The sequence below is a fragment of the Lactuca serriola genome, chromosome 8 (genome assembly GCF_051521515.1).
Source record: "Lactuca serriola cultivar US96UC23 chromosome 8, Lser_US96UC23_V15, whole genome shotgun sequence".
NCBI lineage: Eukaryota > Viridiplantae > Streptophyta > Magnoliopsida > Asterales > Asteraceae > Lactuca > Lactuca serriola.
The window spans coordinates 233884169-233896298 of NC_136415.1; positions in this window are offsets into that span (position 1 = coordinate 233884169).

Consider the following 12130-nt stretch of genomic DNA (forward strand, 5'->3'; position numbering starts at 1 on the left):
ACTTTCAGCTTTGGAAAAGTTAAGACTAATTCCTTGTTCACATGTATATATGAGTCAAGTGAAGGACTAAGGGATTGAGTACACATTCTTGTGCACTGGTCAAGTCCACCACAAAAGATTGATAAGACTATTCGTCATGATTTACTAAACTTTAGTAATTATGATTATAATTACAAGTTTAAGTATAATTCTAAAACATTGGAAAAGTTTCGATGTATGGCAAAACGAATGAGAAGGATCAAATTAGGTAGAAAGATAAAAGTTTCTCAAATCAGAAAAGATGGGAGAGTACTTTTGTATCTTGTTATGTGATCATCTTAATGATTTAGAAAGCATACAACAATTAGTCCTCTAAGGATATCTTAGTGCATTCTTATGGCTAAGAAGAGGAGCCATGAATTGTTGAAGTGGTTAAATCAAGAAGATGAGTCATACTTCGTTCCAAAAACAAAGTCTTAGAGTCATACTCCAAGAATTTAATTTCAGTGACACATTTTAAAGAAGGTTTATTAACACTAGTCAAATGTAAGAGTAAAATGTGTGCTACTCTTGTACATTTGAAATAGGTAAGTTGTGATGTTTTGGATAAAACAGAGACAAACTTAGGCCAATTGTGTGAAGTGTCTGTCCTGATAAAGAATCTGCATTATCTCTTCAATATTTGGCAAGAGAGACTTATATGTCAAGAGGACAGTAGGAGTCTTAAAGATCTTGAAAAAGCTTCAAGATCGAATCAAGAGTAAAAACTTGTAGTTTATCACTAGCACACGATGTGAGGTTTATAACCTATTGTGTTAACATATTTCTATTTTTGTGCCCATTCCAGTGAAAGTTGGCTTTGCATATGAGTTCTGAGAGTTCTTAATTGGTTGCATAACAACTTGGAAGCAATGGCAGGCCCTTGTGCTACCAGGTGGCAAGAAGTTAAGACTGCAGAAGTTCAATCCATATGAGTTTGGATTTGTCATTAACTGTCACATCCCCAAACCAGAATGGCGGCAACATTCGAGGGTGGATGACTTCACGTAGTATCACAACCATTGAATATTGTAAAGAAAGTAACACAACCATCACATATATAATGAAAACGTATGTTGTTGCGTTATACATAATAGCAAAAGAATATTACATTGAGATGATAAATGTTCAATAATAAAACATCCTTAGTGTTCCTTTCTCCAAAAGCTGGTGGTTACCTGTATTACTGATTCCCTGAGAAATACAAGTGGTTTCGAAAAGGTGTGAACAATTAAGTTGGTGAGTTCATAAGTGTTTTGCATTGAAAAGTATGTCCCTTTTTGTTAGTAAATCGATGAACGAGGTTTTCAGAAAATCCAATATTTTCTATAAATGATTTGAAAAGTTTCCCGTGTTGGAGTGCGTTTGTGTTTTCCATACTTGATTAATAGTGATAAAATTTGTGTTAACGATAAAATGGAAAACTGAAATGCATCTATGAATCTCGTAAATCTAACTTGTTTTTATACTTTTATGTGAGTTTTATAACCATGCTATTGACACTGATGGCCTGTAACAACGTTCTTCAGGCGTTGGAACTGTTATGACATTTGTCACCCCAGGCCTGCCGGCCTAGCTGTAGCTAACAGCTTAGGTGTGGGATTGTCAATCCCGTATAGATCTATACACAAGTATCACGCTCCCCCTACAAGGGATTATGGTATATAATACAGGACTTAATAATGCATACTCGAACGTACGTGAAGCTGTCTCACATTACTTGGTATAAACAGATTTACGATAATAAGGACTTTACTTCTTTTGAAAGCATTTCATTTGTCGAGATGTATATGTAAAATGTATGAATCACTTGAATACTATACTCATTATAGTTTCTCAAAAATATTTTCCCATTTGGTAATAACAACTTGGTGATATAATAGCCCTTTAAACATAAGGTTATTTTTGTATCAAAACCTTATAAGAACGATATTATAAAAATGATACTTTGATTTGTAATGTACCTGTATTCCCCCCCCCTAAAACATGAAAAGAATTGAAAAGTAGGGGTATGAACTCACTCGTTAAGTTTGAAGAGAGAGGCTAGGGTTGAGCAGAACTTCGACCGCGGATGGTTGCGTCGTCGGGCTCTTCGGGGATCTCTGCAGCGTAAATCTTTCGTCGGGGGCTCGAGTGCGGAAACCGAGGTGAGCGAATGGTCTCTGGTGCTTGGAAGGGTGTGAGAGTATCTGGAGAATGTGTGAATGTGTGCTTAAACTCGAGCTTATGCCTTCTATTTATAGGGCTGGAAACCCTCGTACGTGGCGCGTACTTCCGGAGTACGCGGGGCGTAAAATGGCGTCATGGCTTACGACTCGGGTCTAGCTAAGCTTAGCTTGGGCGGGTCGATGGGAATCCTGGGTCTAGCCAAGCGTAGCTTGGGCGGGCCGATGGGACTCGACTCTGGGTCTAGTATGCGGGGCGTACTCCCAGAGTACGCGGGGCGTAATCCTGGCTTCCGACTTCTAAATTCCGTAACTTTCGCGTACGAGCTCCGTTTTTCGCGTTCTTTATATCCACGCGTAGGTGAGATTATGCTCTACAACCTTCATTTAGACTCCGTTGGCTAGTTTTGACCTTATTTTTAATGATATAATTTTAATAGGCCGGACCTCTTAAAGTTCGTTAAAAATTCATAGGTTCTTTATTCGACGTCGGTTTTCATCTGTCTTTTTATCGTTTTAATACTACTGAGGAGATCTTCAACTTCCGTTTAGGTGGCGATAGCTAAATAACACTCGATCTTCAATCCGAGTTTTTAGCCCTCTTCTACTGTTACGAAACTTTGAAAATCCGTAACTTCTTCATACGAGGTCCAATTTGGGCGATCTTTTTATGTACGCTCACCTTTCAACGAGATCTACGACTTTGGTTTAGGTACTTAAGGCTAAAATGCATTTTATTGAGATTCTACTTTTTACGTCAAATAATGTTTTAACGTCGTGTCGTAAATATACGAGTGGTTATAATTTCTTCAATATAACCCGGTTTTGAGCGTTCTTTATGTTCTTGGAAAACTTGGCATGATATCTAATATTTGATGTATCCCAACTTAGAAACTTGAACACTTTATTTTCGAGGTTAATTTCGTTGCTTTTTAGCTTTCGAGTGTTTACAATGCTTTTTGGGAAAAATAGGGTTGTCACATTAACCGTGTCTTGTGATTATGGTTTTGACAAATTTACATGGATAGGAACAAACACATCATAAAATCTAAGTGTCATAAGGTTTCTCTCTGATTCATGAAAATGATGGTGAGGAAACGCCTTCACTAAGTAGATTTTAGGTAGACAACAATTGTGATATTTGCATTCTCAAAGTCGTTAGTGGAGCGTCTGTGGTTAACCGGCATACTAACATGGACTTGTGAGGAATGAAAAAGGTCTAAACAATTGAAAGTACGATTATGGCATCCCTTTCCATAGTTCTTAAATTATTTAGACACACATGTGTGCTATCTAAGGAAAGGTGTATGATTTTAAAAAAGTTTTATCAAAGCATTTCGTATCAAAAGTTTGAGCTTTGGTAAGAAAGTCAATAAATTATTAGTTTCTAAAGTCCAACTGATTTCTAAGTACATGTCAAAGCTAATGGGAGCATTAGTGTTATGCTAATAATCATCATGTTAGTGGGAGCATGATAATTATGATAAGTGTTGCAAGTTAGCAATGTTAATTATAGAAAACAAAAGTTTCAATTGGAAAAAGTTGTTTTGCTATAATTAAGGGAGAGGAAATTATACTTCATTTCAATTCTAAAGCCTTAGATTAAGGTTTTAATCATCTTTAGTCAAGAATATATATATGAATTTTATGTTGGTTTGGCTCAACATGAGGAAATTCTATATATGGGTCCATTATTTGTGTTCTAAAATTCGATTATGATTACAACATCCCTTTTCATAATCTGAATTATGAGAACTTGGAAAATTGAAATGGAAATACTATAGCAAAAGAATGGTCTAGTATCATGTCTTTATGTGAGACATCATGAACCGTGTCCCATATGCTTCAGATATAGGATCGATTGCATGTGCTATAATATTCATCTGTTCTAAAATTTTCCAAATGCCTATGGCATTAAGAGTGAAAAAGTACTAGAACTGGATATGACTAAAGTGATTAAGCAATTGTCGAGGACAATCTAAGGTTTACCAAAGAATGGTTGCTCGGGGACAGTTTGAAGTAAAGTGTTAATTTTGGAAGGACCATATTGACATATTCTGGAAAGAGGCAACTCTTGTTCAGGAGTGATAGTAAAAATGGGAATATGGAAATGTTCCCATAGGTGGAAGTTATTCATTGAATATGTGTAAGATTAGGAAACTTAATGCAAGAAGGATGTTCAAAGCAATGTACTTTGAATTTGAGACTTCCTTTCCATGGAATGATCTCCATTGGAATACTCTGTAATTTTTGTTGACAAGTATTTGTAGCTTTGTGCATAATCATTACAAGAGGATCAATGCATATAAGTTTAGAATCTAACAAATTTAGGTAAATGGCAGAAATTTGGAATTCTTGCATTTGCGATAAGGATTTGGGATTGTGAAATGAGAATCATTGGAATTAAGTTCAATCGATCTATTTTCACAAAGTAAAGATCATAGACAAACTTAGTGTGCATACTTGGTGTATGGCATAACTAATGTTTGGAAAAACATAGTGTGCATACTTTATGTACGGCATGACTAGTGTTTAGAAAACATAGTGTACATGCTCGGAGCATGTGAAAACTATTGTTTTAATTTAAGTATAAAGTTGATAGTTTGAAACAGTCTGCAATGAACTATGGGAAATCAATATGGTGATAAATAAAATGTGTTTTTATTTATATTCATAAGTTCTGAGACCATATTGGATTCAATTATTCTTGTGTTTCACTTTGCATGTTTTGAGTTCCAGAATAACTAGGTCGTTTTTCCCGGATGACTAAGTTATTCAAACCATCCACAGTCGGTCATATGTTGGAAGTAGATATGAATCAAGACTATCATAAAGTTGGATTGTAGATGTCCAAGGTATGGGACATAGCAAGAGTTGCTACAACATTCATGAGTGCTCATAAGTTCTGAGTATTGGATTAAACTCACGCTCATTTGACTCACTTCATGGATTTTATCACGAGTGATCATGAGAAGATAATATCTTTTATTCTTCAAACCTAGAGATATGACTTGTTGCCTATGAGATGTTTATGCATTGATTGTACGAAAACGCATTGGTAACTCGATGTTATAAAACATGCTTTTGTGTATGGTTCAACAAGTAGTAGAACAAGCATATGAGTCGAAGTTTATCCATTCGTTTTACCCTTAATGGGATAAAAGCGATATATGTGGGCCCCTCGATAATTTAGTGATGTCACCCCTAAGTACTTGGCCAAGCTAGGACTAATTTGATTTGTTCACTTAGTCGGTTTTCATAAATCGGAAATCGGAAAACAACAAATGGACAGATAGAATGATTATAATCCATTTGTCAGTCCATATGATATCTAGAATGGAGGAATATATGATCCCATATCCAATGGACGCGCCATTAATTTGTTCAGAGTTCGACAACAGCTTTTAAGAGCTACGATTGCTAGTCGGGTGTTGAAGTCATACGCAATAATAGTTTTACAGTTATCCAAGTGGGAGATTCTTGGATTAGTGTCTATGTCCACAACTATAGTTGGTATGTACTTGACCCGATTGGCATGTTCCATTTGAGTTGCATGGCATCGGAACAATTTGGATAGACTTTTGTGAGAAAAGGATAATTATGATTTATTAATATATTATAAGTTCTAATATATTAATATGAAATCATATTATTTAATTAGTATTGATCAAGAATTAATTTGGAATTAATATTGTGATCAAAAGGAGACTAATTAAATATATGGGGATTGATTGTGTCAATCATTCATTCTTATATATGTGGGCTTATGATCCATAGTTCTTCATGTTGGGGTAAACCCATGGAGTAACCCATGGACACTCCATGGAGGTTTTAACCCATGTAGCATGAAGAATATGGAAAGATATGAGTTACATAGTGTAACCCTAATAACCACCATATATAAGGACCCCATGGCTCAAGAAATTGGCACTAGTGTGTTTATACATGAGGGCTAGCCAATTTGAGCATATAAACCTTTTCTCTCAAGTTATTCTAAGATGTTGGTGATGTTGTGTGAACCATTTGAGGTGTCACATTTGAGGCACGACGCTCTTAAGCTCCATGGAATCAATCTACAAGAAGGAGATATGTAATTCTACTAGAATTTATATTATATGTTCTTCATATTATGCTAGGTAGAACAATACCTTGGAAAAGTTGATATTTGCATGTATAATACAGAAAACATAGATTCAAGGTATTTAGGGTTGCATGTACACCTTTGGAGTGTTAGAATGCTCAAAACCCTTCACTTCTTGTTGAGCTCTGTGACAGAAGTTTTGATGCATTACACTTTCTTCATAGTGTCCGAGACATTGGTCTAGATCTCGAGGAGAGCAAAGGGGTCAACATAGTCACCAGTAGAGGATTCCGAATCAGAATCGGAGGGTTGCAGAGGAGTTTGATGTGAAGAAGTATTGGAAGGACCCGACTTGATTGCAACATCATCTTCAAGCATTCTGGTTTTGAGTGCATCAGTCAGAGTGGCTGATGAGGAGGATCTAAAGTCATAAGCAGACTTGGATGCGGATGACTTTGATTGAAAGTGTATTGAAGTCATGAAGTTGGTTTCTGGAGCAGTCTTTGCTTCATCATCCAACATGACTTCTTCAGAGATCTCTTCATCCAGATTAGTGTGGAAAACACTTTGATGAGTGGTAATGGGAAGTAGTTAGGAAGTAAGTTCATTTGCGGCATCAGCATCAATGGGAGGAACATAAGGCATTTTGCTTTGAATGACCCTGTTCCTCATGGAGATAAGCTTAGACTCCACTTGAGCTCTGGTGAGATCCGGATGTTTGGATGCGGCCCTGTTGATAAAATCTTCCCATTAGGGATCATTAGCACCTGGTCATCATGTACGCCTTCCGGGTATCAAACCAGTTGAGGCTTCCGGAGTTGGAGAGACTGCTCCATCTCCGGAAAGCTTGGGGTACTGAATAAGAGTTCCGGAGTGTGTGCGTGTGGAAGAAACAATGGGATGATCAAAAGTGACTCGTGGGTTTGTTCCAGGGGGCTGCAAGGAACTGTGTTCAACACCGACATCACCTTTTTGAGAAGGTGCGGGTGGATTATTTGGAGACTCCCCGTGAGTGTGTGCAGGTTATTTTGAAACATTGAGGAGTACCTCAGATGAGTGGGCAAGAGGGGTGTTCGAACGACAAGATTCAGCTAGAATGTCATGAGCATATTCCTTTGGAGAAGAATAGATGACTTTGGTTCTCTTTTTAGGCTTTGAGTTGGAGGGAGAAGCCTTTCACTTGGCAGGATTCTTAACAATTAGTCCGGATGTAGAAGGCTTGGCCTCTTCCGAGATGGGCTCAACTGAGACTGGGGCAGGTTGTGTTGGGTCGAACACAACCGAAGTTTCAAGGTGATGTTTAAGATAAATGGACTTGGAAGGAATAAGGGCCAACATGTGGTCCGGAAGTCTTCGAACCGGACCAAAAGAGGATTGGTCCGGAATCCTATAAGCCTTAACTACTTTGAATGAGACACATACCTCCAGAGGAATGGTGTTAACCGGAAGTGGTTCAGACAACTCTTGGAAGATTTTGTGGAGCGTTAGTGCCCAGAACCTAGGGCCCAAAATATCGTTCTCCTTTCTTTTGGTAGCGAATTTGTAGAAGTCTTGCCATAAGACTTCTGGAAGACCCACTGCATTGTCGTGTCCGAAGTAAATGTTGTAGAAGACGTTGAGCCAGTCCTTACTCAGTATACCAGTTCCTCCATGCTTTCCGGACATTCCTATGATGATGATGAAGTGCATGAGCATGGTCCAGAGTCTGAAGACGGTGGACTTCTTGAAATCTTTTGCCCTGTAGTCTTGAATGTACCCGATGTAATTTAAGAACGTCTGAAACTCTTCAGCGGTTGGTTCTTGTACCACGAAACTGTTGGGTTTTGAGCATTCTAACATTCCTAAGTGTACATGCAACCCTAAATACCTTGGATCTATGTTTTCTCTATTATAAATGCAAATATGAATATTCCAAGGTATTACCCTATCTAACATACAATCTTTGATACCTGAGTAATAAAATAGATAGAATACATACCTTTTTGATGTAACTTTTCTTCATGAAGCTTGAGTGCCTAGTGCCCCAAGTGTGACACCTCAAATGGTTCACACAACACCATGAACACTTGTAATAACCTTGAGAGTAAGGATACTTTTGGTTCTCTCTAGTGAAATCGGCCTTGCCCTTTTGTGTACACATACTAGTGCCAATTTCACCAACAAAGGACATCTTTATATAATGTGGTGATTAGGGTTAAACCCACGACCCTTCATTTCATATGATCCATGGGTTAAACACTCCATGGACTATCCATGAAAGCTTAGCCCAACCTAAATGAACTTGGCCCACCACACACACACACACACACATATATATATATATATATATATATATATATATATATATATATATATATATCTAATAGTCCATATTTAATTTGTTGCTTTTGATCACTTAATTAGTTATAAATTAATTCTTGATCAATACTAATTAAATAATATGATTATATATTAATATATTAGAACTTAAAATATATTAATATAAATCACCAATATCCTTTTTCCTCATCTTGTCAATCCAATTGTCCCGATGCCATGCAACCCAAATGGACCATGCTGGGTCGTGTCAAGTCTTACCAATTATAGTTATGGACTTAGACATTAATCCAACAGTCTCCCACTTGGATAAGTCTAAAAATATTATTGCAAGTATTACTTCATAACCCGACTAGCAATCGTAACTCTTAAAAGCTTCTGTCGAAATCTGACCTTGCCGATGATCTCTAACCTTTGTTAATGACTTGTCCATTAGATAAGGGATCGTATATTCCTACATTCTAGACATCATATGAACTGAGACATGGATTATAAATCATTCTCTCTGTCCATTTGTTGTTTCCCGATTTCTGATTCATGATGACTTACTTATTGAACAGATAAAATCAGTTCTGGCTTGGCCAAGCACTCACATGTATCATCATTAAATCATCAAGGGGCCCACAGATATCGCTTTTATCCCGAAGGTAAAAAGAATGGATAAACTTCGACTCATATAGCTTGTTCTACTACTTGTTGAATCATACACAAAGGCACATTTTATAACATCAATTTACCAATGTGGTTTCGTACAATTAATGTATAACCAACTCATAGTAATAACTCATATACCTAGGTTTGAAGAATATAAGATATTATTGTCTCATGATCACTCGTTATAAAATCCATGAAGTGATTCGAATGACCGTGGTTTGAATCCAATAGTCAGAACTTATGAGCACTCATGAGTGTTGTAGCACCACTTTGTCCAACAACTTAGACCTCTACAAGCCAACCCATGACAATCTTGATTCATATCAACTTCCAACATATGACCGACTGTGGATGGTTTGAATAACTTAGTCGTTCGGGAAGAATGACCTAGTTTATTCTGGAAGTCAAAACATGCAAAGTGAAACACAAGAATAATCGACTCCAATAAGGTCTCAGAACTTATGAATATAAATAAAACACTTTTTATTTATCACCATATTGATTACGCATCATTCATTGCATACTGTTTCAAACTATCAACTTTATACTTGAATTAAAACAATAGTTGTCCCACCCTCCAAGCATGTACACTATGTTTTTCTAAACACTAGTCTTGTCATACACCAAGTATGCATACTAAGTTTGTCTATGATCTTTACTTTGTGAAATAGATCGATTGAACATAATTCCAAAGATTCTCATTTCACAATCCCAATTCCTTACTGTAAATGCTAGAATTCCAAATTCCTATTATTTACCTAAATCTCTTAGGTTCTAAACTTATATGCATTGGTCCACTTGTAATGATTATTCACAAAGTCACAAAGACTTGACAATAAACATTACAAAGCTTTCAAAGGAGATCAACTCCTTGGAAACATCCTTCTTGCATTAAGTTTCCTAATCTTACACAGATTTATTAAACAACTTCCACCTTCCCATATTCCCATTTTGTCTATCAGTTTTGAACAAGAGTTGCCTCTTTTAAGAATATGTCAGTATGGTCTTTCCAAAAATTAACACTATACTTCCAACTGTCCCTGAGCAACCAATCTTTGGTAAACCTTAGATTGTCCTTGACAATTTCTTAATCCTTTTAGTCATATCCAATTCTAGACCTTTTCACTTCTTAATACCCCAGGCATTTGGAAAATTTTAGAAAGCATGAATATAGCACATGTAATCGATCCTATATCCGAAGCATATGGGACATGATACATGATGTATCACATAAAGACTAAACTAGTCTTTTGATATAATATTTCCATTTCAATTTGCCAAGTTCTCGTAATTCAGATTATGAAAAGGGATGTCGTAATCATAATCGAATTTTGGAACGCAAATAATGGACCCATATATAGAATTTCCTCATGTTGAGCCAAACCAACATAAAATTCATATATATATATGTTCTTGACTAAAGATGATTAAAACCTCAATCTAAGATTTTAGAATTGAAATGAAGTATAATTTCCTCTACCTTAATTATAGCAAAACAACTTTTCAACCCCTGCAACTTCACGAATTGAAGCTGTTGTTTTCTATAATTAACATTGCTAACTTGCAATATTTATCATAATTATCATGCTCCCACTAACATGATGATTATTAGCATAACACTTAAACTCCCACTAGATTTGACATGTAATCAAGATCATACACCTTTCCTTAGATAGCACACATGTGTGTCTAAACAATTTCAAAACAATGAAAAGGGATGCCGTAATCATAGTCTCAATTGTTTAGACCTTTTGACATTCCTCACAAGTCCATGTTAGTGTGCCGGTTAACTACACACGCTCCACTAATGACTTTGAAAATGAAAATATCACACTTGCCATCTACCTAAAATCTACTTAGTGAAAGCATTTACTCACCATCATTTTTCATGAATCAGAGAGAAACCTTATGACACTTAGATTTTATGGTGTATGTGATCCTATCCATGAGAATTTTTCAAAACCATAATCACAAGACACGGTTAATGACAAATCCAAACTCATATGGACTGAACTCAATCTTAATTTCTTGCCACCTGGCAGCTCAAGGGCCTGCCATTGATTCCAAGTTGTTATGCAACCAATTGAGAACTCTAAGAACTCATATGCAAAGCCAACTTTAACTGGAATGGGCACAGAAATAGAAATATGTCAACACAATAGGTTATAAACCTCACGTCGTGTGCTAGTGTTAAACTACAGGTTTTTATTCTTGATTAGATCTTGAAATTCTTTTTAGGATCTTTAAGACTCCCACTGTCCTCTTCACATATAGACTATCTTGTTAAATATTCAAGAGATAGTGAGGATTCTTTATCCATACAAACACTTCACACAATTGGCCTAAGTTGGTCTTTGTTTTATCCAAAACATCACAACATACCAATTTCAAATGTACAAGAGTAGGACACTTTTACTCTTACATTTGACAAGTGTTTCAAACCTTTCTTTATGATATGTCACTCAACTTACAGTCTTGGAGTATGACTCTAAGAATTGTTTTTGGAACGAGGTATGAATCATCCTTCTGCCTAATTTGATTCTTATCATTTGTTCTGCCAAACACTGAAATCTTTTCAATGCTTCAGAATTATACTTAGGCTTGTAAGTATAAACATATTTACTAGACTTTATTAAATCATGACAAATAGTCTTAATGATCTTTTGTGGTGGACTAGACCAGCGCACAAGAATGTGTACCGGATCCCTTAGTCCTTCAGTTGACTCACGTATACATGTGAACAAGGAACTAGTCTTAATTTTACAAAGCTGAGAGTTCTCATTCATCATACTGTACAACTTGTATGATTCCAAGTTCTATCCAACTGAAAACTTGGGTGATGAGAAGCTTTCCTTATTTGGTAAATTTCGACACTACCACAAACGAAAGAATCAAA